At 48.3% G+C, this 15,390-nt stretch overlaps 1 long non-coding RNA gene across 3 annotated transcripts; it reads right to left on the reverse strand.

The window, feature by feature from the left end:
* Nucleotides 1–1,319: 1,319 nt before the first annotated feature.
* Nucleotides 1,320–15,087, reverse strand: LOC121132813. 3 transcript variants are annotated; one of them, XR_005869459.1, is made up of 4 exons: nucleotides 10,049–15,087; nucleotides 8,859–9,001; nucleotides 6,831–7,073; nucleotides 1,320–2,668 (listed from the first exon to the last, which is right to left on the reverse strand). It is a non-coding gene; the product is annotated as an uncharacterized LOC121132813 (long non-coding RNA). The 3 variants fall into 3 exon arrangements; XR_005869457.1 differs by lacking the exon at nucleotides 1,320–2,668 and adding an exon at nucleotides 4,476–4,809 and having other exon boundaries at nucleotides 10,049–15,085; XR_005869458.1 differs by lacking the exon at nucleotides 1,320–2,668 and adding an exon at nucleotides 5,602–6,559.
* Between the last annotated feature and the right edge of the window lie 303 nt (nucleotides 15,088–15,390).

A 15,390-nucleotide genomic window follows, 5' to 3' on the forward strand; every position in this document is an offset into this window, starting at 1 on the left:
GTCCTCTCTGCAGACATCAGTGACACCAAGGAAACACTCAGCACAATGTGCCTGGAGAAGGGAAGGGCTGGGGTAGGCAGATTAAAGGAGAGGGAGATGATTCTTTCTGGTGGTGTGACATTAAGGCTCTTACAATGTCCCCGGTTCATTTCCAGGGTGTAAATATGTTATTCTTCCTATTAATATACCACACGGACCACCTGCTATGATGGTTGATTGACATTCCAAGCCAGCATTTAGGGAGCATTCCCTTTAAAGCGGAATTTAGGAAAAGCAGCACGTAAGAAAGACCCTAACACCTTCTGCGAGGGGTCCAGACTCAAATAATAGCAGAAAGTGGGGCTTAAAAGAAAACGTGGGTAAGTTGTCTCCTAGGAAACTCTTCATTTCCTACTTGGGAACCGAGCGGGCCAGTCCACTGCCTCACTCAGATTCCTCCCCACTCCGGAGCGTTCCAGCAGGCAAAGATGGGACTCCGTTCTTTCTTTTGTGTGTCTGGACCGTTTGTTTCTCTCCTGGCAACAGCTTCTCCGCCCTTCATCCTCCCTGCTTTCTCCCGGGCCTGGGAACTGAGCCGCCAGGCGCTGTGTGGCTGTCCCTTTGCCTGGTTTCGGGTCCCCCTGCGCAGGCACGCATTCATTAGCGCGGTTTCCCAAGAGCCACAAGCGCACCAGAGGCCAGGACGCCTCATAAATATTTAGAAGCTCCCACCACCTTCCAGGGAGTAGGGGGAAAGTGTTCTTAGTGTGGAGTTGGTCGGGGTAATATGCATGTGAATAAGGGGGGGGTGGGCACAAAGGATGAAAGACGGTGCAAACTCCAACAAACCCGTGATCCCCGGGGGTCATCCTGCCTGTTCCTGCCCACGCTATCCCGGGCCTGCCTTCTTCCTGTGCATGAGCGAACTGAGCCTGTTTCCAAAGACAGTTGGCAAAGGATGTGTGCTCTCTGTTCTGTCCTGCACTTTCTTACAGACGGATTTGCCTTGCCCTCTCTGCTGGGTTGGTGGCCGCCTTCTTCTCTGCCACCCACGGGAGTGAAACGAGCAGATCTAGGGATCCACACTAACACGTGAGGCAAGACATGGGAAAAGACTGCGCTTTTGGCGGGGAAAAATGTACACAAAATAGCTCTGTGGGTCATACACAGTACGTTGACACTCACTACACCCTCAGGTTGAGTTAACTCCGCAAATGTTCTATGGACAGAACCCAGGGTCCAAGAGAAAGTCTGCACACAGCTACCCTGCACACACACACACACACACACACACACACACACACACACACACACACACACACACAGAGTGAGACTTTAAAGACTTTTTCATGGATTCGGAACTCCTTGATCTTATTTTGGAAGGCGTGGAGTACACAGAGCAAGGGAGGGAAAGGGGCTCAGAGTTTGCGAGGAGCCTAGAAAAGTCTTCTTTTTCTTCCCCAAGAGCTGCAGAACTGTTTCCCAGGGATGACGGTCACGGTCTTAGGCTGGTAGTGAATTCATGGGCAGAAACTTGGATGGATTGGCCAGGCTTGTTTTCACCAGGAAGGCAGAGAATGGCAACCTGGCCCTAGGTAGCTTTGGAAGATCCCCCATTGTGAAAAGGGATTGGTTTAAACAGGTGGTAATGTCATCAAGTCTAAGTCCCTGAGCAAAAGCCTTGTAATTCCTTCCAGTGATTGAGACAAAACAAAGGGATTACAGGTCTTATAAACTATCCTGCTCAGTTTGGGCACTCGGTCTACAGCAAGGACAGCTGCATAACTAACTGGAAAAAATAACTTAGTTTGGTATTTCACATTTTAGAAATACCTGGGATTGCAACTATGTTGCTTTAAATGAAAGTGTACAGATATTGGTGGTTAAATTCTATATCCTGTGTTAAATTATAAGGGAGCATTGGGGAAAATGTGCAAGAATTCACCAACAATGTCCAACCTCCTCTTAGTCCCTCTTACTCATTTTAAGAAACCTTTAATGAAGCTAAGCAGTTGTGGGAGTAGCACACCTCAGAAGCAGGTGGATCTCTGAGTTCGAACCCAGCCTGGTCCACAGAGCTAGTTCTAGGACAGCCAAGGCTACACAAAGAAACCCTGTTTCCCAAACTCCCTCTTCACCCACCCCATAAGAAGAAAAGAAAAGGGAGCATGGGTAGTTGCGTTGTACACGCTCTAAGAGGGTCTTGTAAAGTGAGCACAGTGGTGAGTCCCTCCTGAGGCCATCACCAGCTGCAGCCACACAGGAGGAAGGGCCTGGCGTGGCCTCTGATCATTCAGAGAATTTTAACCGGCTGTGTACCATGAAGATGGGCTTGTCGAGACAGTTCTTGGGGGAGACTTGCATGCGCGTGCGTGCGTGCGTGCGTGTGGGGGCGCTGGCCTGAGTCAGAGGCAAAGCTGGGCAACGGTGACTTGCCCCTCTCAGCTGGTGAAACCGAGCCCCAGTCAGCTCATGCCTGAAGGAGGGTTATGGATCAAGGTAACTGGAAAATGGGAATCAGTGTTAATGGACTCAGGAGCTCCAAGGCGTTGTAAGGAAGGGCTCCTCTTGAGCTGTGCTTTCTCGTGAAAGTGTTTATTTGGGCTTACGGTTCCAGAGGGTTAGAGTCCATGATGGCAGAGTAACTGCATGGCAGCAGGAACAGGAAGCCGGGCACTCGCATCTAGAACTGACAACAAACAAGCAGAAAGACGGAGGGAGGGAGGGAGAGAGAGAGAGAGAGAGAGAGAGAGAGAGAGAGAGAGAGAGAGAGAGAGAGAGAGAGAGAGAGAGAAATGGAGAGTCTTTAAACTTTCAAAACCCACCTCCACTGACACATCTCCAGCAAGGCCTCCTAAGCCTCCCTGAGTGACAATGTCAGCTGGGGACCAAGTATTCAAGTGCCTGAGCCTATGGGAAACAGCTCGTTCAAATGGCTATAGTTAGTAAGGACCATTTCCTAAGGCAGCGGACATGAGGCACTTCTTTTTTTTTATTTTGGTTTTTTTTTTTTTTTTTTTTTTTTTTTGGTTTTTCGAGACAGGGTTTCTCTGTGGCTTTGGAGGCCTCCCGAGTGCTGGGATTAAAGCGTGCGCCACCACCGCCTGGCTCATGAGGCACTTGTGAGACACGGTGGGGAAAGAGAAGTCAGGACATGCAAGAGAGACAGGACCCTTTGTGTGTGGGGGTGGGGAATGGTGTCAGGGGGTTCAGTTCAGGCTCCCTGAGGGCAGACAAAAACCAAGAATAGAGAAGATGCCTGGAACCTGCACCTGTGCTTAAAGTTGGTAAGATGTTAAAGATTGGGAGCGGTTGACCCAGGTCTCTACTGCCATGCAAATGAGGGAAACCACTGCTGGTGAGTTCGGACCCTTTCAGCAACCTTGTGATTTTCCCAGGGTTGGTAATTTCTAAGGCTCTGACCTTTCAGTAGTGGAAATGCCTTTGTCCTCTGGCTAATTTGTGTTTGTTTTGGAGGCAGCAGGGATGGGGAGAGGCAGCAGAAGGTGAGCTAAGCTCTGCAGGCAGCCTGAGGAGAGGAGTTCTGGTGCAGCTCTGGTGTAGGCAGAAAGCTGAGGTGCGATGCAGGAGTGCAGGGGTTCAGGGGTGCAGGAGTGCAGGAGTGCAGGGATGCAGGGGTGCAGGAGTACAGGGGTGCAGGGGTGCAGGGATGCAGGGGTGCAGGAGTGCAGGGATGCAGGGGTGCAGGAGTACAGGGGTGCAGGGATACAGGGGTGCAGGAGTGCAGGGATGCAGAGGTGCAGGGATGCAGGGGTTCAGGGGTGCAGGGATGCAGGGGTTCAGGGGTGCAGGAGTGCAGGGATGCAGGGGTTCAGGGATGCAGAGGTGCAGGGGTGCAGGGGTTCAGGGGTGCAGGAGTACAGGGGTGCAGGAGTACAGTGGTTCAGGGGTGCAGGAGTACAGGGATGCAGGGGTGCAGGAGTGCAGGGGTGTAGGGATGCAGGGGCTTACTGAGGTGGAGAGGGCTGACCAGGTGGCAGCTGGCTGAGAGAGTGCCCTGGACACAGTAGATGCCTGTGGTGGACATGGGTAGTTTTCTGAGATCACCGGATCTCTGCATGCAGAGACTACTGCTGGAATTCCGGGAGAGCCTGCGCTGATCTCAGCTGATCTCATCCTAAGTTATGTTAGAGAGGAAGGGTGTCAAGATGTGCAAATGCCCTGTGAGAGTTTGGGGGTCACAGACACTGGAGGGCCCAAAAGACCCAACATGTATGATTCTAGGGTCCAGGGTGAGCATGAGTCCTAGAATGGTTTGGACTGGGTCTTGGCTCTTGGATACTAAGGCCCAGGTGGGATTCACTCTAAGTCTTAATTAGCAGGATGATTCAGGGCCTCTCTGTATTTTTTCCTGGTATTGCTTTTTGAGACAGGCTGACCTTGAACTCTAGATAATCCCACCTCTGCCTACACAGTGCGGGCCACCACAACACTGTCTTCCATTTGACTCTTGAGGGCAAAGACATAATACCCTATCCTTTAATTGTTTTTAATATTCTTTTGTTTTCCTGAGGTAGATTAGTAATTTACTTCAATTAAGAATAAATGACAGATCCAAGAACTGTTTCATAACATTATGCAGAAGTCAGGATATCTTCTTCTTCTTCTTCTCCTTCTCCTTCTCCTTCTCCTTCTTCTTCTTCTTCCATAGATGTTGTTGCAAATGATTTCAAACAAGCACGGAGACTGGCAGGTCTCCAGAGCTGCCTTGAACTGTGGGGTACAGGCAAGGACCCAGCCACGTAAACACAGAGTTGAAGAGGTTCACACTGAGCTAGTGGCTGAGAAGTGGTCTCTTGGTGTTCGGACCTTTGGAAGAAAAAACAAAAAAACCAAACAGCTTGTAGTTTTATTTCCTAGCAAAGGAGGTGTGAGACTGCTCGGCCTGTTGCATCTCTTTCTGGGATGTTTCCCCCTTCTGTCTCTTTGCCAGAGCAACAGACGTCCTGAATGAATGTTGTCAAGACCAAGTTTAGACTACACAATCCAACGTCAAACAGAGAGTAAATAATGATCAAATTCAAGCAAAGCGTTTCTAAAAAGTGCTATCCAATCCAAGCAGTAGTGGTGCACGCCTTTAATCCCAGCACTGGGGAGGGAGAGGCAGGCGGATCTCTGTGAGTTCGAGGCCAGCCTGGTCTACTGAACAAGTTCTAGGAGAGCTTCCAAAACAATAAAGAGAAACCCTATCTCGAAAAACAAACAAACCAAAAAAAAAAAAAAAAAAAAAAAAGAAAAAGAAAAAAAAGAACTCTTTGTGGATCTCTGTGAGTTCAAGACCAGCCTGGTCTACAAGAGCTAGTTCCAGGACAGCCTCCAAAGCCACAGGGAAAACCAGAGAGTTCATGGTTAGAGTAACTAGCCTGGCCGCAGCTCTGGTAGTCTGTCCTGGGACCTTAGAACTGATGGCATCAACACTGGGACCCTATGATGACACAGAGAGGAGGAGACACCCTGGCGAAACCTTGAGGCTGAGAGCCAGGGAAGTCCGAGGGGGGCGGGGGCTGGGAACTGAGTGCAGACATGTACCTTTCTAAGTTAACTTGTAATATTATTGGGATTTTGCTGTGGGGAAATCTGCTATGAGACAGGGCATTTAAGTTTTGTGTTGTGCTCTACACACTGCCTTTCCTTATTGCGTAAGTGCTGCATAAGAGTTACAGTGAATCATTTCCATAGACAGAGGGCTATAGAGGAAAGTTCTCAGCGAATCCTTGATGATGTCAGAGTTGCAGTCACAACAGACTAGATGGTGTCCCAGGTGTCTATTGATGGCGTGGCCCTCCCGGTGAACAAAGCATGTGATCCAAATGCAAATCTTGTTCAATATTAGTTCTGCAGTGGGGTGTGTGCTCCTTAGGAAGCCAGACTCATTCGATCCAAGGCTGTATTTGAGAGCTTTTTCCTTTTTTTTTTTAAGTACCCTTGGTTTAATTGTGCCAACTTTCATTTCGAAATGATGCCTTGAAAACCACTGGGGGCAAGCTTTTGCTTCAGTGGTAGATTCTTTCTGCAGGTCGTGTGGCCCAGGAGGTAGGGGTAGTGACGGCTGCATGCAGCTGAGTGGAGTGGAAGCTGTAGTTAGTGTCCCCCTTAGTGTTCCGCGATGCTAGGGGTCCACTCAGTGGTATGAAGAGCTCTCCAGGCGACATCTGAAGGTCCTACGGTGAGCAGTACGGCATGGAAGGGTACTCTGCAGACGTCACCTGTGACTGTATGTTCATCTGTCCCTTGTCTCACTCAGAGATGTTGAAGTTCCTCAAAGCAAGAACTATTTTTCCCCATCGCACTGGAGTTTTCTTTTTTTTAAAGCAGGCAGTGGCTCTTGCTGACCAAATGTCTGGTGAGAAGGAAGCGGATTTTTGCTGAGCGGGCAGGTAGAGCTGTGGCACTCGCCTGTAGTTGGACTGTGGTACCCAGGGACAGAGACCAAAGACTCCTTGGATTGGCTCAAGACAGCCGGCAACTGTCCCCAGCTCTTCTCTGCTGGGAACTGAAGCTAGCCCGGGCTGGGCAGGCGTTTTCCCACTGAATTACACTCTTGGCTTCCTTTGTTACTCTGTAAAGATCAAGATGGCATCTAAACCACCCAGCTGGACGTAAACTCGCTCTGTAGCCCAGACAAGCCCTTAACGCTTGGTTCTCCTTTCTCAGCTTCTCAAGTGGCTGGAATCACAAGCCAGGGCCAGCAGGGCCAGTGGCTTTATTTCACCTTTGAATCCTGACAGCTGGTCTGTGTGTGGGTTAGGGTCGGAGCAACACAGTGGCACCTACAACCGTGTTGTGGTTGAGTCCCAGCACAGCCTGGAAGATGGCAGCCGCTCACTTACCGCCTGAGCTCTCTAGAAGATATGACCTCTGCGTTCCTCCAGCAATTGGCCAGTTGCTTCTGGGGCAGTGGTGGGGTGCAGAAGCCTCTGCCTGGCTGCTGCACAGTGTGCTTCTCCCGTCCAGCAGCGCGGCGTTAAGAACTGTGGCCAGCTTCCGAGAAACTGTTGCTTCCCACAGCACAGCCGGCTGGGGGTCCGCGCTCCCTCCCACCAGGCTGTGCCATCAGCAGGAGGAAGTGGTTTCTGCAATTGGAAGCCACAGAAAAATGATGACCATGTGTTTTGAGCTGTGTGAATATAATTTCTATATACTTAGGAGATATTTACAAATATTCCAAAACACACACACACACACACGCTGGCCAATAGGGGCTTATGCAGGTCCCCTTTGATTTATAAAACGGTGATAATTATTGGAAACTCATAGTGTGCAGTAGTTAATCCTGTTACCTCGATGGGACTTAGAATTTCCTAGGGGGCACATTCTGTCCGTGAGAGAATTTCTATACTGAGATAATAGCTGTGGGAAGACCCACCAAATGCACGTGTCACCATTCTTGGGCTGACTGAATAAGGAGAAAGCTAACTGAGCACTGGTGATCTATCTCTGCTTCCTGACTGTGGATGCCCTGAAGTAATGTGTATCCTCAAACTGCGAACCCCAAGAAATCCTTACAGTTGCTTTCTTGTCATGTATTTTAGGCAGCAATGGGAAAGCTAACACAGAATGCATTTTTGGAGGCCTTTTATGACCTATGCTCACATGTAACTCTGATTTATTTATGCTGCCACTTCTCACACATCAGTTGAGATTTGAACCTAGGCACTCCGCTGCTGCTTCTTTGGACCCTTGGGCGTACTAGAGGAGCTCAAACATGGAAACCCTCCTTACCCCTGTGTGCTCGCTGCCTAGTGCCTGTGACCTGGTTGCTCCCTCTCACTTAAGTGTCTGTGCCCCACCCCCAGCTGGAGAAGGGGCAGAGTCTGGCCGGGGGCCAACACTCTTCATGAAGCATAGGCCCAGCTGTAGTGTTGAAACCTGGTCAGCTGAGGGAGAAGAGAAAGTCAAGCCTGGCCAGGGGGTCACAGAGGTCAGGAACCTGGCACAAAGAAAGGTCTGCTGTTGCTGCCTACCAGCGGCTAGCTGTTCGGAGGGGAACTGGAGGCTTCAGCCTTTGGCTGGCACGTCAGCTGATGGCAGGGTGTCTTCAAACTCGATTTCACAATTGAGGAGTTTCTTTTCCCCGTCCCCACTCCGCAGCCATCCTTCTCCCCGGACAGCTGTGTCTGGACACAGAATCCTACGACATGGGTGCCACCCCATCTCACTGTGTGCCACAGTTTGGGCTTGCAGCTCGTCACTGCTGCTTAGTTCCAGACACACACTATAAATGTAGGGCACACACTGTGGAACTGTTAGACAAGAAGTGTTACTCATCTTCCCATGCCACATTTTATTTCCAGGCACAAACAATGCTACCCATGGCTGTTCAGAAAAGCACAGGGCAATTAGCAATAATTATTCAAGTTGGTGGCCCTTAAGGTCTACATATATAACTGCACATATTTGATGATTGGCCTGGACAGAACCATTAAGGAACAGTAGATGCTGGTACCATCAGCGTAGTTCAGTAGAGGGATGAGGGCCACTAAGGCAGGGCTTCAGGCTGCTGAACACACACACTCTGGTGGTTAGATAGCATTTTAACTCTAGCAAAGATCCATTTCTGCAAGTATTAACATGGGAGAAGCAGAAGACAATGCCGAAGGCTTAGGGTTTTGGCATTCCACTGGAATAGGGTAAGGGCCCTTCATTAACCTTTCTAAACTGGGATATGTACCCAAAGAGACTGTTCACACTTTTGACAAAATACTATCTACTTTCACTGTAATTTGTAGAACCTATCAAATTCAGGGTTAATGGACACACAAACAAATTAGTTTTCTGAGTATGTAGAGGCTGATACAAAGAGGTAATACAAAAACAATTTTTAAAGAATGCTAGGGCCGGGTGGTGGTGGCGCATACCTTTAATCCCAGCACTCGGGAGGCAGAGGTAGGCGGATCTCTGTGAGTTCCAGATCTCTGTGAGTTCATCATCTGTGCTAGGATGAGCAAGTGCCCAGCCCTGGAAGGTAGACTCTGCCTAGGCTGCGGGGGTCCTGGAGAGCCTGGAGACACAGGGAGAAGGTCTACATTGCATGGCTCAGCCTGTAGCAAGAAACTGAGTGGTACCAGGCTTTGGTGGTGCACGCCTTTTAATCCTAGCACTCGGGAGGCAGAGGCAGGCAGATCTCTGTGAGTTCGAGGCCAGCCTAGTCTACAGCCTCCAGCCTCCAAAGCAATACAGAGAAACCCTGTCTGGGGAACCCCCCCAAAACCCCCCAAAAACCCCAAAAAACAAAAAACCAAAACAAACAAACAAAAAACTGAGTGGTAAGCAAATCTTTCAAAATTCAGCAGGAGAGCTATATTGAGTTCAAGGTCATCCTGGGCTAGGCAGCTCTGGCTATAGACCTGTCTCAAAAAACAAACACCACCATTTGAAAGCTGATAAAGCGGCATTGATTAAGTATCAGGCGGTGAACGACCACTTTTAATCTTATATGCAAATGTATAGTGATGGGGGAGGGCTGGGAAGGTAGTTGAGGACACTTGTTGCCCTGGGAGGACCTGGTGGTTCCCAACACCCACATGACAAAGTGAAAGTAACAGGGTTACATCACTATACACCAGCTCCCTTTAATGTTGAAATTAGAGGTAATTCATTTCTGAGCTGTTACAGATTTGGGAGGCCACGGATGTTTCTTATGAGGAGAAATCTCTTATGTTCCAAAGAATCACTGAATCAGGCCAGTGACGGGACGCACACCTCTTATCCCAGCAATTGGGAGGTGGGGGCAGGAGGATGGCCAGTGTGCAGCCTATCTGGAAGATCAAGGCCAGCCTGAGTTAAGGAAACTGTCTCAGAAAGAGGGATGGGGTAGGGAGATGGCGTGTTAAAACAGCATCCCCTGCAAGCTCCATGACCCTAGTGGATCCTTAGAATGCAGTTTAAAAAGAAAAAAAAAGCTGGATATTGTAGCTTGCATCTGTGCTCTCAGTACTTTTACCAAGCTTGCCAGCTGCTCGGAAGAAGCCAGTGTGGGGCTACAAGGGAGACCTTGCCTCAACAAGGTAGATGATGAGACGTTCCAGCCCCGAAGCTGTCCACTTACCTCCACACACGGTCCACGAGTGCATCCCCATCCTTCCCCCAGTAAAAAGGTCTGGGGGTCCGGTTCACTGGTGGGACAATTCATTCCCAGTCCCGAGAATCCCTGCAAATACTGAACACACAGAGTCAGCTCCGGGACCTTCCCTTTCCCTGTAGTAAAGGCAGAGAAACCATTTGAATTCCCAGAGGCTGCTCCCCACCCCTTCACGAAGTTTGTCTCTGTGGTCTTATTCTTTTTTCTTTTGTTTATCTGAAGAGTAGCTATTTGTGAAGAAAACAAGGGAACAGAAGGAGCAAAGCTCAGCTGCTCCTTCAAGGGGTCCTTCCGTTCTGCCTGCATAAAAGTTCCCTCCACTAGCTAGCAAGTTACGCCATAAAGTTGTCATGTGTTGGGTGGGAAATTTGTTTTTGGAAAATGTAAAATATAAGGCGTCCAGCCTTAAGTATCACACACCTAAGGGAAATGAAAATAGTTAAATATTTTTAAAAAGATTTTTGGAGAACAAAATTGGACACCTAAAGGTTTCTGTGTCTGCAGTGCTGGGGATGGGACTCTGGATTTCCTACCCGGTAGGCAAGCTCCTGAGTTGTGTCTTCAGCCCAAGAGCTGAAGGCTTTAAATGCATCTCTTCTGCCATCTGGATCCAGGGCTACCCCACAGACTAAACAACAGAGATCTTCTCTTCTCAGTGAAGACTACTCAGCCCTAGAGACTTCTGGAACTTCCAAACAGTCCAGCCTTTAGATACACCAGTTATTTGCTCAGGCTTTTAGGAAAGAACCCCCCCCCCCCCAAGGACTTTATACACACTGAGAGTGAGATAGTTAAATAGTGATTGTCAAAACTTCATGCATGTATACAATGTATCTTGATCCTATCCACCCCCCCACACACACACACACACAACACGTTCCCTGTCATGTCTCCTCTCTTAAAAAAAGTATCAAGTCCAGTCAACTCCGCCTGGGGTCTCGTGGGTGTGGAACTATCTGACACAGCCTGGGCGCCCACCTTGACCCTCCTTTCCCTAGCAGCCACTAGCAGATTCTTTTTCCTTGTACAACACCAGCACTGTTAGATGCGAGAGCTGAAGCCATGAACGATCTCACATCACAGTAGGGTTAAATACTGAGAAGGAGACCCGGCTCCTGGGCATCTGAATGTAACTTATGGAAGGACCAGCCGCATGTCCAGTCACCCACTTTGAAGGTCTGATGAGGATCCTGTCACCAGGGTTTACTGACTGAGGGACCAGTCCTATTACTTACTCTCTGGACCTCACTGTCTTCAACTGGAAAATGGAGGCAATTGTCAACTCTGGACTGCAGTGTACAGAGATAACCACAGGGCCTGTCACCCTAGAGGACTCCTTTTGGTCTCTCACTGACCTTCTGGGAACTCAGTTTAGAAGTCATGTATGCCACAATTACCACAAAAATACATTCAGCTTTCTAAGTTATATTAAGGACAATGGCATTAGATTAAATGTCTGGGAATGGCATGAGTGTTATAGCCTTTGCTTATAAAGTGTTTACTCACATTAGCTGTTTAAAATTAACACACTGTGAACCAACCAAATGTTAGCTATCGAACATGCTAAAATAACCTAACCACTGACTCATTCTGAGGGACCCAGATCCTGAAGAGAGAGAGAGAGGAAAAAAAAAACATGAAATTAGCCCAATCCAGAGAAGCAATACTGAAATTAATGCCATGAGTCAGTATGAAAATTGGTCAAAACAGAGAGCGTTTGAAGCTCACTCTCAATCCTGTAATTAACAGCTATTTTTACTTGGAGGTCTGTTTAAACATGGATTGAAGGTCAGGTTACATGGCACGAGGGCCTGCATCCTGGTTCTGAGTGTTTTTACCTCTACAGTTTCATTTAGGGTCAAACGAGCAGAAACCTTACACGGGCAGTTAATATTTAACTGCTGGGCAGGGGTTGAAGCTGGATGCTGGTGTTGCATCCGGAAGGAACGAATGAACACACTAGGGGTCTGAAGGCAGCACGGAGTATATCACAGCAGCCAAGGGGGCAGAGCTTCCTGTCTTACAAGAGATACACGCATGCTTCAATGAAAGAAAGCATGTGACTATTGGATTCTTTGCACAAAAGCCAAAAGACTGCTCCCCCTAAAGTACCCCTTGCCACCACCAATTCTCAAAGCCCTAATTTTCATTGTTATCTGACATTTGAAGTTGACCGGAGTCCCTGGATCATTTTCAGTGTTTCCAACAGTATCTGCTAAACCACTTTACCATTAAAGAGGGTACTCAAAAGTTCTGTAGAGTTAGTTAAATAAACATACCTAGATTCTCCCACTCCCTTTTATGGGAATTTATTTTTTTAAAAAGAATATTGGAACCAAGAGCCATCAAACATTGCATCTAAAGTTTAAAATATTCTTTTTAGTTTTTGTAAAAACGCCATAAAGACAGAAGTGCTTGGACACTGTAAGTTTTTATTTTAAATGTCAAGAAATGCAGTAAACTAGTAGAGCCAATGAAATTAAGAGAAGAGAAAGTGCACTTGCACTCCTGGCTAATTGCAGTGTTAGAATGCAGAGCCAGTTTTAGTTTCAATAGAGGACATGCTTTTTCACGGAGACAGCTATTACATCTTCACATACCTGTGTGTACATGTCTTCATGTATATTTACCCTGCTCATTCTGAATGCTGTATTGAGATGTGCTTGTAAGAGCAGAACTAAAGGACCTATAATAATTGTTAAAACTTATAAGCTTGAAAGGTACACATCTCAACAAACTTTATAGTCTACATTGTGGTCATCATATTGGGTGATCAGTATTGGATGTCCACAGTGTTCAGAAACAGGAAGACAGAAAATGGAGGGATTGTATGGACGGACACCTCCAGTGGTTCCAAAGACAGCACGTGTAATTGTTGTACAGCCTTCCACTAGCCGCTACACTGTTCGGAGGTAGCCAACCATGTCACTTCTCAAACATGGCTACTCATGCCTCCCCAGTATGTTGGGCGAGCACTGAAAGAAATAACTTAGGTCAGAATTTGGACTTCTGGTATACAAGCACCAACACTCCTCCTTGGACAGCTTGTCATGGAGGCACATTTCATGCGCTGTTGTGGAGTGGAGGTGTTGAGATTCTAAAAAGAAGAAAATGAAGTCTGTACTCTAATGGCAAACAAACTGACCCACGGATCTGACATGGCATGTGAGAAAAATCTGGCAGAAAGAACTGAAAATTTAACAAAAAGTAGAGGTGGCTGGAGTGGGGAAGCTTTCCAAGGAGGAACACCAAGCCCAGAAGCTGACAGATGCCAAGCGGGTGTGGAGGTCAAGGTGGATTCCAGGGAGACGGGAGTCCATGAAGTGAGGTTGGCCAGCAACGTGCAGGGGAGGAGATCACTTGGGGCCTGGAAGGTCCTGGTAAACTCTCTGGATATTTTTCCCCTTACCTGAGAAATCAGGGAAAACTGAGCAGGGGGAGAGATCGACATATACTTGGAATTTTTACTCTGCACTTCAAAGCAGCTATTTCCAAGGACGGACCCACCAGGGATTAATCTATGGGGAATGAAGATACTCAACAGTGTCATTTCTTGTTTCAGCTGCGCTATAAAAGAGGCTGAAACCATGGCTCAGAAATGTGGAAGGAAGGGTACTATGGAATAAATAAAACGGGACCAACAGCAGACTATAGTGCTGTCAGCTATCGTGCCGTGGGAGCACCTAGTTTACCTCTTCCTCTTCTGTAAAAATGGGGATGCCAGCATTACCTAAGACACAGGACTGCTCTGATTGAACTACAGAGGTACAGCAATTAGCTCAGGGCCCAGGAAGTTAAGCATGCCACATTAGAAAGGGGACTTCATCTTGCACAAGTAGAGCACATGAATAATCCAGCATCAAAATATTTTTAATAATATGCAAGATACAAGCTTCTCATTTATCTAGGTTCTGAAGAAACAACTGGAAAACGTAGAAACAAGCTTTTTTGATCAAATTGCTACTTCATGCCTTTACATAATTTGTTTACAGAGATAATTATGGTAAATATTCTGTAGTACTTAGAGTTATAGCTATTGTTGGAAAATTCAATTATTTGATTTATGTGCTTTTAACTTTGTCTATCAAGGCAACTTCATTTGCTCTATCAAATTTAATTAAAAAAACTGTGGTCTTTAAATGAAACTGCCAGAAAATACTGGCCATGCTATCTAAAATTGCTTTAAATACATTTAGTACCATGCATTCTCAGCAATGTTCTTTAGAATTTATGTAAAACAAAGTAAAAAAAAAAAAGCAGCCACCATCCTACTTACGTTCACATTTAAAATACATTGACATGATTCACAGAAAATCATAGCCAGGGACAACTCTCAAAAGCGGCTGATTTGATAATCTTCCCCACATTTTAACGGAGCCCGTTACAAAGAACTCGCAACAAAACATGGGTGATGCAGATTTAATGACTGATAGCTTCTGTAAATCACAGGACCTCACTGCTGCAATTCGTAAAATTGTTTCCCAAACAAATGTAAACGGCACAACTCAGTCACACCGCACTGAAAGCCCTTTTCTGGCGCCCTGCTTCCTTTTTTTATTTCTATATTTTTTACTTTCTCCCTCAGTACGCAGAAATTCATAGATGTTGGCTCTCTTTTCCTCCTCCGAACGTGAGCTCCTCACACAGGCTCCCTTCTTCTGCGGCGGAGGAGGAGGCTGGGTTCCCCCGCTCCGCTCCGCTCCGGCCGGCGGGCAGGATAACGGGACGGCGCGTCACGCCGCGTGGAACACAGCCCGCCCGTGGGTGCGCACGCGTGTCCCGCCTCCGCCCACGGCCCCGGGGTCCGTCACGCGTGGGGTCTGGCTCCCCGGGGAACCCTCACTGGAGTCCCGCAGCGGGCGGCAGATACTGCGGCTCGGGCGCCCACCAGCATCGGGAGCTGGGGTTCCGACTCGCCTGCGCCAGGTCCGACGGCCAGGTCCCCCCCACCTCACGTCCCCGCCCCGCAGGGTGGGCGCCGAGCCAGAACGGTTCCGCCCCGCTTCTCGGTTCCCCCCCACCCCAGCCAACCCGGACCCTCCCCAGACTCCCCCCACGCAGGCGCGCTTCGGGCCCGCCCCTCCCCCTACGGCGCGCTCTCCGCCCGACAGGGCGGGGCGACCCTCGGAAGGGGCGTGGCCACAGCCCTCGACGCGCGCACGCGCTCTCGGCCTCAAGGCTACGTGTCGGGCCACGTGACGCCCACCCGAGTGTGCCCCCGGTGAAGCAACAGGACGTTTAAGAAAAAAAAAATTATCTTTTTTTTTTTTGGAGGGGCGGCGAGGAAGGTGGACGGAGAGGTTTTTAAA

This window comes from Mesocricetus auratus, unplaced genomic scaffold (assembly GCF_017639785.1).
Source record: "Mesocricetus auratus isolate SY011 unplaced genomic scaffold, BCM_Maur_2.0 Super-Scaffold_100018, whole genome shotgun sequence".
In the NCBI taxonomy this organism is placed as follows: Eukaryota; Metazoa; Chordata; class Mammalia; order Rodentia; family Cricetidae; genus Mesocricetus; species Mesocricetus auratus.